The sequence below is a fragment of the Acipenser ruthenus genome, chromosome 2 (assembly GCF_902713425.1).
Source record: "Acipenser ruthenus chromosome 2, fAciRut3.2 maternal haplotype, whole genome shotgun sequence".
In the NCBI taxonomy this organism is placed as follows: domain Eukaryota; kingdom Metazoa; phylum Chordata; class Actinopteri; order Acipenseriformes; family Acipenseridae; genus Acipenser; species Acipenser ruthenus.
Window position 1 is genome coordinate 107,822,506 of NC_081190.1, and position 20,043 is coordinate 107,842,548.

Sequence of the window (20,043 nt, forward strand, 5' to 3'; positions counted from 1 at the left end):
TGTTGCTGTTGTAGATAGGCCAAACACCTAGCCTTGATCAGCAATGAGAGCAAATGCACCTTTTCTGAAAGAAAAAAAAACCAAAAAACATTTTATTGATTCTAAAAAATTAACAAGAAACTGTTCAGAATTTCTCCTACCCCAAACTAAGGCTGGGACCAAATCAAAACTTTGACAACCCGCTAATCGCACTTAACAAAACTGTATTTAATAGTGTTTTCTTTTTATGAGTAGAAGAAATAAGATACTTACAAAAAAAGAAAACACTATTAAATACAGTTTTCTTAAGTGTGATTAGCGGGTTGTCAAAGTTTTGATTTGGTCCCAGCCTAAGTTAGATATTGCTGTTACTGTATACTGCATCAATGAATTGATTTATTTTTTCTTTCAGGAAATGTGCCTTTGCAATTTCACCCATTGCTAACTAAACAGGACCCCTACAGCTGGTCAAATGCATGTCTACATGTTAAAAAAAAAAAAACTAATGATATTTAACTGTCTGCTACTGTATGCTACAGACATATTCATGTGAACATACACATAAATCAAAAAAGGCTTTCACTCACAAAGGAATGACTGAAAAGAACAGATGACTGAACAGATATTTTTTGATTTATATACCATGAGAATGCCATTTCATAATGCAAAGCTGCACATGTAGCATGCAATGTTTAATATAATTATCAAAGGCCAATACATATTACAATTACAGAAGTAGTAGAAATGAACATCAGTACAAATGTATTCAGTGGGAGCTCAAACGTTTTTAGCAGTATGTATACTGTTTTGCTTATGCTTCAGAAAACTACTAGTAATTAAGCTTGTGTGTATCAAAGAGGTGAAAGTTAAACATTTAGCATGTTAATTTCATGAATATACAGATGCAGATGCTCACAGATTTGGTCACAGAATGTGTTTGCCTGATGAAATATTCCCATAAAATTCAATTTTGTTCTGCAACTCTGAATCATATTTGTGCTTTATACTGTATTATTTCTGCAGTCTCTATGAGTATGTTTGTCATTTCTTGATTCATTAAATCATTGAAGCAACAGTAATTTACGTACATGTGTAAATTTACTGTTTTACTGTTCTTGTACAAATAATATTATATTTCAAAGGGCCAGTCATGGTAAAATACACTTCAGATAAGCCATATGCAGACATTCTCAACCTATTAGCTTATCTTCTTGGATGAATCTTGTAAAAAGGTCTTGACGTTTATATATTTCCAAATCTCCATAATAGGCGATTGAAAAAGATTAAATACAGAAATAAAGATCATATAACACTGTGATGGGTTGCCCCGCCCTTGTGTGTATTTTTGTGTTTTATGTTTTATGTGGAGTGTTGTTGTTGGTGTGTATGTATTGATGCACGGGGTATCATGTGGACTATGTAGCATGAGTGATTTGAAATGTATATTTGTATTTAGACACAGGGACTGCACAAAGTAGTTCACGTGCAGACTGTGCTGAGATTCAATTGAATGATTGATCAGCAATCGAGTCTTGGTACAGCTGCATAAAAGAGGCAGTATTTCGTGCACACATGGTTGGGTGTTTGCAGTGGAGATTGGCAGAGAAAGAATTAAAATATAAAATATAAAATATAAACAATTGCTATTCGTGTGGGAGGACCTGCACGGTACTTGTTTGGGTTCATCCACTGTTTGTTTGTCTGTTTGTTTTGGCCAACGTGCCTTTTGTTTTGAGTGTTTTGTCTTGTTTAAACCTTGCCACATACACATAGGGCTCTATTCATATGATCGAAACGATGACAGCTTTAAATACAGCCACCATTTTAATATTAAATTAGGACCGAACATGTCATTTTACTTTTAAAGACAAGAATACATGGAATAGATTCAAAAACATTGTGCAGATGTGGGTTTTCTTGAAGTCCTCTTTTTTATCAATTTAAAAGATGGTGGTACATACAATATCAGTATTTAGATCCACGTACCACCGTGAAGATGAATTGAACCAACTCAATAATGTTTAATCAAGTTTAATTAAGTTTTCTTTTTTTTTTAGAGTAGACAAATATTCACACAGCAAGAAATGTATATGGAGAAATTACGAGTAATTGTGCACTTTTTATTTATTAACACACGTGTTCATTTTGAGTTAATAGTTAGTTAATATATTCATAAACTAATAAAAAGCATATGAGCAAAAATAACCTGATCTCATTTGCAAATGGTTACTACAGTTACATATACAAAAGTGAACACATTACACCCTATTTCAATGCTGTGATATATTTCATAAATTACCAAAAAAAGTGTTAGTAAGTGTTAGTAAGTTCATAAACTTAAAAACTGACAATTAAAATAAAGTGTGACCAAATCTTTTTGCATCCTGGCTGCTTATATCTGTGTATATGTTAAACTAATTAGTTTTGTCCAGTTCCACAAATATTTCATAATATCAACAGACAATTTAACAATATTTTGTATAAAAGGCACTGTGAATCAGAAGATTGCATATCATAACCACGGTAACCACATGTTGTGGAGATCCAATAATTATGGTTGCTTATGCACATATAAGTATTAAGGCACATATGCAATTCATCATGGCTTACAGCTGTAGTTTACACACATTTTCTGAGTACAATAATAATTTAGCTGCCAAATAGTGTAAAAATGGCTAGTTACCTCTATGTTCCTCTGAAAATATGTCAATATTTATTATGCAGACATCTTCCAAAAGTGTTTGATAAATGGTAAGAAAACATTCATATAGACATAAACATATCGTTAATTACTGAGACAAGTTTCAAGTTTTTGTGTATGTTAAAAATATTGTGGGACTGAGAGTTTTCGAAAGAAATAAAATAATGAAAATAATAAATAAATAATATAGCATGCAGCAACACAAAATAGAATGTAAGCTTATTATCTTAAAGTTGTATTGTTTATCATTAGATTGACTCTATTAAATGGGTGCTTTATATTTAATTGAATGCCTTTGGCTAACACAGCGGAAATGTTTACACTGAGTGGCATATCTCATGTGTTTTTTACTCAAGTGAGTGTTGAAGCCAGCCCATTCAGAATAGCATTTGACTTTTGCCACGCATTGCTTGTTACCAATAAAAATGATAATTATACTCTGATAAAAGTAACTAGATATCTGTGTTCCAGAGACATAGTCATGCTTGGTTTGCATTTCATTTTTTTCTGCAGGGTTCTCTGGGCAAAGAAAATTCTCTTTTTGACAACCTGATAAATTCACAGATTTAATCTGGGTGGTCAGTCAAATAATACTCACATATTCTATCAAATTAAAGTGATTCATTCTGGGGGAAAAAAACAGTCTGAGTGTAAAGAGAACACACGTTTTGCCAGGGTTTTCAACCTTGGTGTAATGCCCGCTAGTTTATAGTGTTCATTATTTGTAAATGAAGGGCAAAATTATAGTTAAATAATACTCAGTTCACAGAATTTTCTCTGGCAAACATACAGTAAAATTAATATTGTTTTGCATATTGGCATTTCAAATATGCACACACCTGGTAGCTTACTTAAAGGTAGTTCAGTGGGGTAACAGAGATAACAGGGAGGGTCCAAAGTTGTCTGGACATAAGGTGTACATTTCTTATGAATTCCAATTCAGTCAATGAGAAGACGACGTTGGGCCTCAGTTCAAAGCACATGTAGATATTGGTACAGGCTGCACCCTGCTATAAAAAGGTCAGTCCTGGTGGTTTGTTTGAAGCAATCTGAACAGTAGCCACATGTTATATATAGGTCTCACTACTATTTCATAGTTATAGTTATAAAAAGTTTAGGGAAAAGAAACAATCAAATCCAACATATAAGAGCTACATTGTTAAATGCAGCATTCTGGGAGAGTAACTTAAAGTGATCTGGTCGTTAAAATGTTGGACCTGCTCATCATCTTGAAGCAATTATATAAAGAGGAAGTAATTTTACCAATACTTCTTGAACAGACATGTTTTGATGTTAGGACATCTAGTACAATCCAGGTCCGCATATCATATGAAGATAGTTATAAAAAATCATGTATGATGATATGAGGACACAGGTTAAATGTGTGCACCATTCCAGGGTACTTAATGGGATGCCAAAGAGTTTGATGGTTAACATCACATCTAAACATGCAGCTGCATTAACTGCTGTATAAAAAAATGTGTTTTAAATAAATATCTTCGATTGAAACACTGGGATAAATTACTCTTTTCATTTAGGAGTTTTTCTTTGCGGTTCAACCTTAGATGAATATGTAATTATGGGCGTTCTTGCATAAATTTGCAAAAATGGGGTGGTGATAGTGCGCATGAGGGTTCTCAAATATTATAATGAGATGTACTAAAGCTGCCGACAATTGCGACACTTACAATTGCATCAATTTGTTAAGAACTTTTGAAAGCATGTTTTAATTGTTGTGGCATGTCTGCTTTTTCTCATGTGTTGCCAGTTGTGCTCAATGCATTTTTGAGGCGAACACCCAAGTACCTAATTTTCACTAAAGACAGGGTGTACTTACAAGTCTTGAAAACAAATTTCTATGACATTTTTGGTTTCCCCAACGTGTTGGGAACACATGTGCCACTCCAGCTCATTCTAAGCATCTTATAGGACCATGATCTATTTTGTGTTAATTGTCTAGGCTACTAATTAGGCCATGTTATAATAAAAAAAAAACTGCTACAATCATTTAATTTCAATTTAAAATAATCTTTTATTCGCATTGTACACCAATGTGTACAATGCAGCAGCATGATTTATTTTGTGTAACCAGTAGGCTAAAGTAAAAAAAAAAGTGCACTAGGTATTCATTTGATTTTACTACTGTACTGTATACTGTATACTGTATAGTCCTACTGTACAAATTTATATTATCCTACGTGTACCTTCTGCTTGCAGCAAACCACAACTATTTATATGAACAATGTCAGAGGACTCTCGCAGTGTATAATGCTAGAGATCTCTCTAAGAAGACGCAACAAATATTTAAATTAGTATATTGCGGCTCTTTTCTAACATATTTTCTCTTAGTACATACGACAAAATGTATACTTTGTGAATTGTTGCAATGAAAATGCAAATTGTTGTATGTTTGCACTGCGACTGGCCCATCTTAGTACATCTACCCCTTTGTGTGTTAAAATAGCCCATCACAACAACAGGGGCTGTAAAATGTATTCAGAAACATATCTTCTATTGAGTCTATTCACTTTCGCCACAGGTACCTTCTAAGAAACTTATGTTGGTGAATAATACAAAATAATTTGTGAACTACTTATTTTCACATTTGTGAAACTCATGTTGTAAAAATATTTTTAAAGTTTTAGAACATGTTTTTAAGTACACATTTCTTTAAGTACACATTTGATGCTGTTTTAAGCAATAATTAAATACAATAGTTTTAGGTCTCCATGTGCCCATTTAATTTATTTAAAAATTGTACTTACATGGATAGTTGAGTAGGCCTACTGTATATGATACAAATACAGTGTTTTAAAGAATTTAAATAAAGAATCTCGTCCTCATTTAATTTGACCTTTAAAGAAAGATCTAAATAAGCTGCCTTAGAATAAATCTCTATTTCATTTGGTGACCCCTTATTTTTATTGCTGTGTTAAATATATTATAGAAGCAGTATATTTTATCAAGCAAAGAAAAAAACAGAGACAATGGAGTACTCATATTTACATATGTTTTTCCTTCAGCAAAAGAGGCAAAGGTCAGGGCTCAAATGACTGGGGGGCTGGGGGTGGGGTCAATCCCTTTAAGTTTCTCCAAATAGTTTTATTTCCAAATGTACTTTTAAACATATATTTAAGCCGACATGCATCACTTAAAACAGAAAGGAACCTTTTAAAAATTCAGTTTTTCTGTACCACTCAATGATAATGAGAAAGTGTCTCCTGGCAATCTGAAAGCTTCTCTGCGCATTTTACACAGGCTAAAGCTACACTTATATTAAGGAAGATTCAATAGTATTCCTTTTGTAAGCCTATACTGTTGACTCAAAAAAATAAACTCCAGCCAAGATCAGCAAAGAAATTAGCCTTCGTAAAATCTGTAGTTTTCTAATTCAAATTGTCAGAAGAAGCTTTCTCATGATGACTGATTGGTACAGAGAAAACATAGATTGAAAATAATGGACTAGGCAGGGAATGTCATCAGGTTCATTTCGGTTTAAGTGATACCTGTCATCTTACAGCATGTTAAAGGGAGGATTTGGAAATACTATTCAGAGAAATATAAAGGGTTTGCCTACCTGGATTACTATTTACCATACTTAATAACTACTTCAGAAGGAAATTCATGTTTCTGCAACCAGGGCAGCTTCTAAACAAAACTCAGAAAAGCTTATTATCGGTGAAAAGGTGGGGAACCTTATGGGTGATGCAGTGGGCGTCATCTATTGCACACAGTCAAAAGATTGGATATGTAACACATTTCATCACATTGAAAAAAATGTCCTAGTATCTATTAATCACGGCAATGATCCAAGCAGAAACTTCAATAGGAAAAAAATATACAGAACAAATACCATGTTTATTACCCTTTAAAAAATAGAAATATTGAGATATGCAATGTTTTCATACAGGAAGGGCCTGGTTTGCAGATTGGACTGGAGGATAGCATGGAGAGAGAGAGAGAGAGAGAGAGAGAGAGAGAGAGAGAGAGAGAGAGAAAGTGGAAATTAAAGAGATTTGCAGCAGCAATCAGCAAAAAATAGTTATTTTTTGTGTGAATTGAAAGTAAATGATTCCACTCTGAATATCACCATGAGTCTCTGCATTTACTTTCAATATGATATTAGATCCTGTAGCTTTGACATTGGAAGTTATTCGCAATATTTCCATACTGTCACAGTTTAAAGACTTAAAATTTGGTCACCTTAAATGTAGTCATACACTCATGTAAAGCCAAGACAGGCCCGACTGCAGAAAAAATAGAACAGAACCCTTTAAAAGTTTCACAGGTTTCAGATTGCATTCCAAGTAAAAACATGGATTCATTCCTAGAACAATTACCAAGACTTTTTGGCTAGAAAATCAAACATTTCCACTGAATCCCAAATCAGCAATAAAACATTCCACCACAGCAGCCAGACATAGTCCTAAAAATGCTTTTTTAGGTTTTCAGAACAGGTTCATCTTTAAGGTGACCCTTATAGTAGACTTCATATAACCACTGAAGAACTGTAAGACCCTAAATCCAACATTCTACCTCCATCTAGGCCTCATAACGATCATTTAATAAGGAATAATTCTCCCAAGCTGTGAGTCTTAAAGAGAAAGTTTGTACCCATGAGTTGTTGAAGCTCCTTCTGTGTTTCCATCCCAGCAACTTTTTAAACTTTCACATATAAAATGCAGGGTGCTATTCATTATCGGTCTTGAAGAGAAGTCTATCTTGGTTCAGACTTTGACTAAGTTAATGACAAAAGGTAAATACAGTTTTTAGCCAGTAATTGGCATCCAGTATAAGTTCAGGGGGGCTGGGCTTGAGCAATTCATTGTGGACACTGCAAACTAATTTTAACCTTGGGAAAAGTCTGCAACTGCACACTGCTTTCAAGCATTCAATTTTTATACTTTAAATAACTTATACACCTCTTATACTTACAGTATGTACTGTCCTTTAATGGTTTAATGACTGTTTTGTGCATCTTAGCAATTGCTCTTTGCATTATTTCTTACACTAGCCATACTTTTCTATATAATTGAAAGGCTGTCTGCATAAAGCAGCAGACATTTCTGGCCTCTAAAGATTTCATAAATATATTTTTACGGAATTGGATTTTTTGTTAAATTGCCTTTGGGATACATGTTAAATGAGAAAGATAAAAACAAACATGTTTATTTTCTAGTCAATTGAAAAATAAATTGTGATTACAGGTAACATTGTGATTACATGTCACTGACTCCAGTTTAAATCACCTGGGATGCTTTTACATCAATTACGCCTTCTCAGTGTGCATATACTCTGGTCTTTCCTTTTGAAACTCCCTGAACTGACAGTGATAGTGTATGCCACTTGTGGATCCCTGTCCACTACAAATAGTCAGATATGCCCAGAACTTGCAGCCAATGCGTGTAATGTATAATGTTGTATTGATCTAACAAAAAAAAATGTAATGTGGTGAAAAAAATGCAATACATTGTAGTTTATACTGTATCACTTTATTTTGAGAACCAAGATGGCTACAGTTTAGAAATCACTAACAACAGCACAGTAACTATGGCGTTTACTGGATAAAAGTCAATACATTGCAGTATGTAAAGACATGAAAAGGATACCTTTGCTTAGGTGCCAAACATGTGGTGACCAACTGGGTTGTAAAATATTACTGTGAAGTAGCTTTAAACCTGGATTACAGTTACCGCTTGACCTAAAATGCTGGTTCTGCTCACAATCAACAACTTAAGGATACTGTGTACTATTTTGTTTTGTTTTACTGTAAATGACTCTATATAAGTGTATCAAGTGCCTACATGATACATGGGTCATTAAAGTCCTTTTTAAGTTAAACTGTCTGAACTCAGTAAAAAAAGAAAGATGTTCTAATATTATAGGCTTATGGATAATCAGTAGTTGCACGCAAGCCAAACACATGGCTAAAAACTGGGCAGTGGGACTATAATCCTGGGAAAGAACTGTGGGTCTGTAAAAACAGATATACCATTATCCTTTAGTTCATTTAATTCCCAATAGTGCAGTTTGAAAAAGGTTACACACCTACTGTACATGACTAGTGTAAGCTATGCTAGTAAAACAGGGCTAATGGAGTTAACATGGATAGTCAAATGTTATTTGTACATTTGTAACCTTAATTTAAATCTACTACCAACACATGGTCTACAGTACATACAGACAAATAATGATATTTTTCTAAAAAGAAAAAGAAAGGTCATAAAGTCTCTGTTTACTACCAGGAAATGTATTGATCCTTGTGAGTGGGTGGTTTTATGACTTGCAGTTTCTCTGAGACTGTTTATTTATTTCACAGACTTCAGGCAATGCAGTTATAATATACAACCTTTGAGAATTTGCCTTGACATTCTCTTCATAACAGTTGTCTGGCAGCCATCTTGTAAATGTTATCTGTGGTAACAATATACCCACATGATCTAAGTAAATGTCTCTCATATAAACGTCCTGATTAGATCTTGGGGAGGAACAATCGTCTGACTGGAAACATTGGTTTTTTCCCTTTACACCCTACACTTGAAAATAGCTCGAGAGTTTTAAAAAAAATGGCGGTAAAACAATGACACTTAATATTAACAAAAAAAAAATGTATTCACCGACAGGATGTGACGAGGTAAAGAACCAAGTATGCTGTTGAGGGAACGACTGTGTGGAGGTCATAAGAAGACAAACAACTGTATTGGGAAGTCAGTAATCTTGCAAAACAGCTTCACAGTGAAACCACAGAATTGCCATGAGCTCAAGGTGCTGGACCCTTTTTAAATGCCCTGGATGTGTCAAGAGCTGTTATACTGATTTCTTGTTGGGCATTGTGGGCATTGCTCAAACACTGTATTTTAGGATTAAAGGCATTTCAAGTGGATCTGTTGGATTTGAAATGGATTCTTAGTGTTTCAAGGTCATTAAAATGCAATCCCCTCACACAGAAGTGATTAAATGATAGATAGATGCTGACTTCTGTTTGCTAGAAATGAATACTGTATGTATTGGATGTGCTTTATGGATACATTATGTTGCTAATTTTCTATTGATCTGAAGTCATCAAAAATGATAAACTGAGTACAGTAAATTCATACAGTATATGGATTAGCCCAGGGAATTCAACACATGTCATTAACATTGCCCTCTACACATGATGATATTGTATCATTAATACATGCCATATGCCAATGACAGTACAATCCTTAAAGATCAAACTTTATGCCCAACAGTAGCACACACACCACTGGTTCCATGAATATAAGTACTGGCGCATACATTTTCTTGTGAGTAGTTTAAAGAACTGACATTCTGTACAGTAAATAATATATTTATATATATATTTTTAATTATTATTACAGAATAGAGCCTGCTATCTTCATGGCAGACTGCATTTTTAAAAGGCATACTCAACCAATACCCTGGTTACTGATGAACTACCGACAGTAAAGTTCACAAGCTTCTTGACCAAACAGACCATAGTTTACAGTGTTAAATTAGTATTCTGTACAGAACTGCAGACAAAAGTTTTTAAGGTCATCTTTCATGGAGTACTTCAGTGATTCATATTTCCTTATTTTATCAAGTGTTTGTTTCAGGATTTTCTATCTAGTGGGCACTAAAGTAAGGATGATGCTGTTTCTCTGATTTCTGGCTCTAAAATGTTCTGTTTTCTGCAGGAACCTTACATCAGTACTTGAAAGCTTGAAATTTAGCTTAGTAGCTTTTCCATCCAACTAATGAGTTATTTATTTTTCAAAGTCAAACATCTTTTTTGAATAAGAGTTGACTGGTGAGTAAATTAATATTATTTGGTAAGAAGAAGCCCTGTGACTAAGGTTACTTAACAACATCTTCAGTTGGTGTTGCAATAGATTTCTGACATATTGATCTATTATGTATTATGAGATGTTACTAGAAGAGATTCAAAGAATAACAGTTTAGCTTTATATAAAATGAATGATGGCATACCACAAAGTAATACATGTTGGCAAAATGAAGTGTAGAAGACATCCAGACGTAGCACAAATAAGAAATACATAGCACACAATATATGAATGACCCTACACTGCAAAATTAACAGATTCAGCACCATCACCAAATTTGGGTAAGAATGTTTAATGTGTTGGTTTTACCAACCTGGCCACATGGAATGAAGAAAGTTCAATCCATATAAAAGAATACTTCCCAGCTCTGCCCAGAATTCACTCTTTAAGGCACAAACTGGTACCACTTCCGACACACCACTTTGGGATTAGCTGAATGAATGAATTCGATATCAAAACTATCTGGTGTAGGAATAGTTAATAAAGCCTACAGTGAAAACAGTAAATATTATAATAATAATAATAATAATAATAATAATAATAATAATAACCATGTCAGGATCAATAATCACGCTCCAATTGAGCAAATGATATAAGACGTAGTACTAATAAATGTATGAAGTGAAGGAAAAAGATGTAGGTTGGTAATTTGACAATAGAAAGTCGCCACCTTTGTTCCAAGGTAGCATTCAGCCCCTGTAACAACCATTAATGTAATAAGTAACCGATAAAGTACCGTAATAATACTCTATAATGTAATACATTTTTGCCTATAATGTAATAATCACAGGAGAATGTAATAACTTAAATAATGTAATACAAATTTCTGTCCTATAATGTAATATTTCTTTACGCATAATGTAATAACTCAGATTGCCTGATAATGTAATAACCTGCCAACCAATAACGTAATGTGCTGTGCTTTCCGATGCGATTTTACAGGATCAGTCGATCAATTTATGTCTGCTCGTCAAAGTAAATACCAATACAGAAAATAAAAATCAGCTTTCTAACCTGTACAGTCCACACACAAAACACGCTTCTCCACTTTCCCTGAGCATTTACCGCACGCTGCCCTTCCACAACCGGCACAGACATCCAAAGTTTTGTTGTCGTTGCATTTTGCACTCAAAGAATGTAGACAGGTAGACATCACTTGATCACGGGACTGATTGTATTGAAAAGGACAGGTGATTGTATTGCAAAGGTCAGGCAGGATTATAGGCTATATTTGATAAATAAATATGTGTTGAAATAACCGGTTAAAATGACCGATTTTGGTGCTAGATAAACATGCTTATAATGATCAATTTGTTGCAAATATGCGTCTCAGTCGCCATCAGTATAAATATATTTAGGAAAAGTCACGAGCGGTCATGCACGTTACATTACGGAACGCAGAGTAATTTAAATTGTAAAACCCCAAACTGTCAAATTGACCGGCTTGGTGCTTCTAGTGTTAAGCAAGTCCCAGACTTTGGAGATATGGCAAAGGTCAGTATTATCTTCCAGTTTCGTGTCTCATGACTGCCTCTTGTGGTGAGACACAGCTTTGCAGAGGGTGTTGGTTTCCAGGACCACACAATGAACAAGTCCAAGACTTTGAAGGTATAGCAAAAGTAAGTACTGTTTTCTAGTATCGTGTCTTACAACTGCCCCTGGAGGTGAGTCACAGTTTTGTAGAGTGTAGTAGTTTTCAGGACCATACGGTAAGTAAGACCACGACTCCGAAGAACTGGCAAAGGTAAGTATTGTACTGAAGTTTTTTGTCTCACGACTGCCCCTTGTGGTGAGACATAGGGTTGCAGAGTGTGTTGTTTTCCAGGCCCACACCGGGTGCTTCCTCAGAGCAACTTCCAACACAGTATAAACCTTCTTGGCCTAGCAGGTAAGTAATAACAGAATATAATTATTGTTTTATTGAGTATTTTCCTTTGACTAATTATTTCTTTCCTTCTCTTTTCAGGGTCCCGGATAATAAAACACTTTTCTAAACACCACTATGCTTTGTATATCATTTGTTTTGTCTTCTGCACAAACACTAATAAAACCACACACGTTTACCAATTCAAACAATATAAGGGTGAGGTTCAAAGTGGTACTCACATTATTCACTTTGGTAAATTGCTGGGTTCCGTGTTTCTTCCAGTGGTCCTGATCCAGCGATTCTCAATCCAGTCCAGGTTTTGCAAGCTTCATGGCAGACACACCAACACATACTTCGGACAGGTATTATTAAAACCACTTGTCCACGGTTTAACTTTATCTATTTCTTCTGTTCAGTCAGCGCCATCCCCGTGTTAACTGATTTCTTTCAAAATAATAATTCTAAACTTTTTGTGGTTTTCTCCCCGATCAATACACAATTGTAGCACTAAACAATAAACCAACTAAAGCAGGTATTTTTCATTCTTTGGTCTCACCAGTCGTAGATCATTGCAACACATGCACCACGTCAGTACTTCCTGGTTCACCCCCTACTAAGCCCTGCCAGTTTCTTTATACTCCTAAAGGAGGTTGGACTTTCTGTCTCCCATCCAATCTCTGTCTGACTCAATCTTAGCAATCCACCACAGCCTTAACACAGCAGCAGCCATTACTGTCTAGTAAAAATTAATAGACCAGCACAACATAGGACTGCACAGCAAGTGTTGCAGTACTTTCAGGAGTTATCAGAAGATGAATCTGGACATGTAAATGTGCCAGACCAAGATAGCAATGCAACTTACTCTGATCACAATGAGGTTGCTGATAGTGACAGTGACAGTGATAACGAATTAGCAGACATTTTGGGACAGAGACAAACACAACCTGTGTCAAGTGCACTGCACATGTACTGAAGTAGCATGTCTGTGCTGATTACACAAACTAGACACCACAGGTTTTTTTTTTTACATTCCACATTTTGAACAGTTATACGTTTACAGATTTTGAACAGTTCCATTTTTTGATAATTCGAACAATCCACATTTTGAACAATTGTAAGTTCCACCCTTTGAAGAGTACGTTCCATCCTTTGAGCTGTTGAAAATGTTAATAAACCATTTTTTTAAATGTAGTCCTGCTGTGCATGATTATATTGAAAAACAAAAATAAAGTTACAGAATAATAGTGTATCAAACCAGCTATTGCAAGACTGGAGAGTCGAACTCACGCACAAAATAAAAGATTGGTAAAAATAAAACAGTCAAACAAACAAATCTCATGCACTATAATTCTCTACCGCTCCACAGAGTGTCGTAAGCTCCCGCTGCATCCCAAAAGTCGGCTCTGAGCTGTTAAAACCACCCCATTTTATACATTAGTATAAACGCACAACATTTTAAACAATGCAACCAATCATAACTCCCCTAAAACCACTCCCACATCTCTCGTGCTGTAACAGGTGCCCCTCACGTGTATTAAGCAGGCTGCAAAAAATAGTGTCACAGACATAATCCTGAAGGAAAACAAACAATAGCATAGAACAGTTTTGTAGCGTGCGATGCAACAATAGTTTTATATGGGTTAGGGTTAGGGTTAGGGTTTTAATTCAGAGGTTCTAGGTATGTTTGTATATCCGGTAGCTGTAGTGTTAATGAAAGATTGATGCAACATTAGACATCTTTTCCTCAATAAATTGACAAGGACAGAAGACAATGTCGTCACAAGATGGAGTTTGCACAAGCAGTCCATTACACCTTGTTTAACACCAATTTGGTCCATAGTCTGTGAGCCATGATATACATGTACTCTACAACATTACATACCTTGAATGGAGGATGAAAGGATATATGGTGAAACTGAACAGTCCAGGGCTTTCTCAGTATTATTTTAAAATGACAAAAATGATTTAATAGATACAGATATGTTAGCAATAGCTAGTTTAAGGAACACATAAAGGGTAGTATTCTAGTATGCCACTTCCCAGAACTTAAACTGAAATGGGAATCAAAATGCAAATATTAGGGATCATCTGCAATTTACTAACAGGTGGCAGGACCCTGGAAATATAAGATAATGTATTTAGAAAGGATATCGCAATTGGGGGTTGTATGAAAAGCTGTTTATTTTAGAACAGTAGCCAAACATATGTTGATCAACTGAGTTAGGGAATTATACATTGTCATTAAGTTTATTATTATTAAATTTGTTAAGTTTGACTTTTCAAGATATGTTGCCAAAAAGGGTTGTACACACAACGTGTGTCTTTCCTTTTGATTGAAATTTCATTGGACATTTGCTTAGCTAAACAGCAGTAAATTCAGCACATTATCGATCATTCTGTGCACATGTTGCTTTTATAATTACAACTGTTTATTCATATGTAACTTCTACACTACATGCTGAAAACAACCCAATTATTAGCACAGATGTTTGAACTTTTAACAGAATGTACACGTTATGATTAAAATAAAATACAAAAATGCTCATACAACACATCAATCAATTGACCAGTCAGTTCAAATGTGCAAATTACTTACCCAAAGGAAGCTGTGCAATCTTAAACTGGGACTCTTACTGCACAGCTGTAAGAAGCAAAGTAGAAATGAACTAACATCGCCCAGAAGGTATCCTGGGTACCTGCATTAAAGTAACTGGAAAAGGAAACCCCCACTTGGGAGGAAGCCTCTGAGATTGCAAATAGAAGGTATAGGAATACTTTCATAAAAGATAGTTAGAATTGGACATATGTTTATCAGCAAACTACAATTTGCTACAGTTTTGTCAGAAGAAAAATCTACTTTTCAGGTGACAAAACTAGTAACAAGCATCTCAAAAGTTTAATTTAAGATTTTTTTTTTATTATTACTAGTTTTGTCACATGAAAAGTTAGATGTTCCTTTCCTTAATGCCACAACTTCTTTCAGAAAATCTCTGCTAGATTTCTGAATACTACAAATTGCATGTTGCAGTTGGAAACATGGCAAGTAAAAAGGCAGTTATTAGAATGGTTATTAAAATCAAAATGGTTTATTCACTCTGTGTTCACTAAGTTTATTGTATTATAGTTTTTGTTGTCAAGGTTATTTAGCTGTACATTAAGCTATTATAGCACTAATTAGTAAATTACAGATCTGTACAATGATGTAGCATAATACATTGAATTGAGAGCAATAGACAAAACAACAGTAAATTAATCCATGAAAAAGTCCAGGAATGAATGCACAGACAAGCCATGTTGAATTACCTAACATTATCAAAATTGAAATGGGGTAAGTAAATAAGCAGTGTATTACCTATAAGTTGTCACCTGTTCCATCAAAACATTACACACAAAAGACAACATTCCTCCGCCCAGGAGAGCAACCACCAAGAAAAGGTGTTAAAACCAATCCTCGCCCAGGACAACTGGAAGCTGCTAGAGACTGGAAAATGCTGGCAGATGTTGGTCAACGGCTTATTTTTCCACCTGAGATTGCCACCACTAACCTTCGACCAGATATTGTCTTGTGGTCTGGATCAGCACGCCTTGTTCACCTGGTAGAGTTAACAGTGCCATGGGAGGATGCTGTAGATGAGGCGTATGAGAGGAAGAAACTGCGGTATGCTCAACTAGCCACTGAAGCGGAACAGCGAGGATGGAGAGTTCGGGTTTACCCAGTGGAAGTGGGTTGTCGAGGATTTGTGGCACACTCTACAACCCGGTTTCTCAGAGATGTCGGATTCAATGGCCAAGAGTTGCGTCGCACAGTGAAGAACTTATCTGAAGCAGCAGAGAGGAGCAGCAACTGGCTGTGGTTGAGACGGAAAGATTCTGGCTGGGGATCTCAAGCACAATAGAAAGAAAGAAACGCTGATGTACAAGTAAGTAAGCTGGGCTGAGTTGAGTGGGGGACGGAGGGGGGTGATGCTGGGACGCCAGAATCACCGTCGAGCCCTCTTGAGGTGTCGTGGGCTAGTCTACGAAACACTGAGGATGGAAGGTGCCCACTTGAAAACCCCAGAGATGTACCCTACTTAGCTCAATCCAGACGGTTGTCATGCTGATGCGCTGGGGAGGCCGCACTGTGGTTGATCCCCGGAGCCAGCATCGCAGCCGTTGTGTGTGCTGATGCGCCAGGGAGGCAAAATAAGCTGATCCCTGGAGCCAGCATTACACTTCAGCCATTAACACCAGACAGAAGGATATCTACATCATCATATAGAAGGAAACGTAAATGGATGGAGACACATATGGATCACATTAGTTTACTGTAAAGCTACGTCTTAGTTGGTGCTTATCTTGGCGAGAGCCGAGTTCAAATCAGCATGAAGTTTTAACATCTACTCTCGTGTAATGGAAATCCACACAGCTAAATAACAAGCTCCATTTTACAAAGAGGAAATGTTGTCCCAAGACAGTAGAATTCAAATAATGTAATATAATTTCCTCAGAAAAATAAACTCATTCTCTCAAGGTATTGAATTACCTGGCTTTTTAAAACAGTAACATAATGCACATTTTTAAAGAAACTTCTGGAAATTCAGAAGGGTAAAGCAATCCTTGCTTGTAGACTGTACTAGAAGCACAATAACATATCTCAATTGAGTTAACACGGTTCTTGATCCTTTAGTGCAGCATTGGCAGTTCCGTGGCTTGTTAGTTTCACATAATAGAATTTCACTGAGGTTATAACAATTCTTAAAGACTTTTTTTATAGCATAATAGCATATCCAATAAGGAAACGATAGATATTCTTAGAGACTGGTATGATCACAGAACTAGAGGATAATACTGTACAAAAATGTTTGGATTGTTATTAAATATCCCTTGCTTCCTTGCTTTTTGAATTACATTTTCTTTTCAATAAAGCCATACATTTCAAACACTTCAAATTGGGAAATGCATTAATTTTGTGATTAGCGACTACTTTTGATGGCTTGATTGGCATGATCAACTGCTAACAATGTTTGCACAAATTAGGAAATCATATTTCAGTATCGTATCAATATTTGTAAACTAAAGAGACTAAGGAGGAAAACAATGGTATAGACTGTTACTGTTGCTGAGCAGGAGTAAAACATGAGAATGCTGTACAGTGATCTCCATGAGTCTGCTTTAAGTTCATTTGATGAGCTGCTTTTTGATTTATTATTTACATTTGTATGACTGACTTACAAGGAATAACCTCAGTTGGTACTGAGTATAATCCCCTGTGCTCTCACTACAAAGGCACCTTGAATTGAGTTTAGTAAGAGTGTAGAGAACTAAAATATCCCACCAGCCTTAAGGATTTACATCAGATTAGGTTAAGATGATTGAAAGGTCTGTAGAAGTCTGCAGTTGTTTACACAGTATTATACATAGCAAAGGGGGTTCCTGTGTTGTACTTAAAAGTAAAAGAATGAATTGATTCCAAACTTTTATCTCTACTTTTAAAGAATGTAAATAAAATGTAAATAAAAAGAGTATTTGTACAAATTACTTCCAAATTACTTACTCAAGAGATGTAAATGCCAGGAAACAAACGTTTGATAAAATACAGCATTATATCTTCACATAATCCATGTAAAATAAAATTAAACAACCCAAAGTTTAAAACACATCTGAGACTCACAATAGATGTTTTGAAAGCTAAAACATCCCAGCAACATTGCTATGGTTTCTATTTAGAGATTATAGGTACATTTAAAACATGTGGAGAAGAAGACTGTTACAGATTATGTATTTATTCAAAGGCAATTTGCATTAGGTCAAAAAGTTTAAAGCAAATAGAAACTGTAGATATTTCAATCATATTAAAGAGGTTTACAATTCAATGTGCATTCCTTGGACAGTTTACATAATAACCTGATATTTTCAAACACAATTTGAAACCAATTTGTCTCTTAAAAGGAATGTGGAAAGGAAGGAGGTATTTTATGTGTTTGTCCTGCTAGCTCCACCTGAATTGTATTATCAGTGCTTATATAATGTAGCACAACAGTGATGAAAACCTAGCAGAGAGATGACAACCCATTCTCCAAGGTTGTATGTTGGCTTAGCACACATGGAAGCAATACACTCGTCACATTTACAGCAAGTTTATGAAGGATATATTCACCAATTGGTTCCACCTAAATGAAGGCTTAACAAACATTTACTTTACTCTGTTCTGCAAGAGTGGCCTGGCCAAAAAAAAAATCACGAATATAATACACATGATTCAGTTACAAATGTTTCACCACCAAAGATATTATCCCGCACGTTCGCAAAAAAACATTAATACGTGATGTAAATGTAGTGCTTGAAATTATGCAGAGATACCAAGATCTTCTCTGAAGATTTTTCACAGGCCCAGGAGAAAAGAAAACAAATTTCTGACTGCAAATGCCCCCTCCTTGTAATTAAAAAAATGTATCTTAACTGTGCTGTTTTGTAACACCTAATTAAATAACCAACTGTCCTATAAATAAACATGTGTCAGTGCCAAGCTTTTGTAATGTAAAATGTGTTATTATTCATTAAATAACTCTTTGGCAAGCTGGTATTTCAAGGACTCCACCTTTCATTGAAGTTGATTTCAAATACATTTTGCTTTCCTGAGGGTCTAAAAACCTTGGCTTGTATCCATGGTGCCAGCACTGTTCCAAGCAACCCCATTCAATATTTAAAAAGGAAGAAGCTTATTAGAACTACATGGGAAAGTAATAAACCTTAAACTATACAGCATGCTTCAAAATTATAACCTAGTATATTTTACATAGCATTCAATAAGGAAAAGACACACATTTACTTTCCAAACACATTTACTTTCCACACACATCCAGCTGTAAAGGCAAAAAAGAAAATTAAATCTGAAACAAACATTTTCTGAAAATGTACAGGATGTGTTAATTCTCTCTGGCTTCCGATGGTAAAAGGTTAAGATATATGGCATTGATTTTCTTTGGAGGGAATACAACCAGATTCAATTTGTATCAAATGCATTGACCCTAGCCGTTTGATGTAGAACAGCAACAAAATTAGTAATGCTCCATTTAAGTCGGTCATTCAAATGTAATTATGTATGGACAAACACATGATTTCCTGTTGAATTTATTTGAATTATAAGTCAGGTCCTGTTCGAATGAATGACCTGACCACAGTACATTTAATTTAGCTTTTGGCCTCTCCCAAAATGCACATTCCCAAATGCACATTCAAGTCTGATGGTTTCTAACACAGAGCCAGCACAGAGCTGAATGCTTTCAGTTAATGTACCTGAGGGGGGAATAATGACAACCAGCCCTAAACAAATAAGTAGATCGAGAGTGGCTTCTCGTGCATTCATTTACTGTTATAATCCTGTTTAAGGAATACAATAAATAAAAATGGGATCAAAGCAAAAATATTTTTACATAAAAGTAAAATTCTGTAATTGTCAAATGTGTGTGCAGCGAGTCATATTTTTATTTTCATATTCATCCAAATTCATTGAGCATGTTACTGAATTGTTTGTCTGAAAATAAAACTTAAAAACCCCAAGTAAACTAAAAAAAAATTGGCACGTTATCTTAAAGTCTTGAAACAATTTGCCCCCAAATGCATGTGATCCAGGGTTGAACAGTAAACGTAGGCAATTTTGAGAAATAATTTTACAATAGCAATCAGCA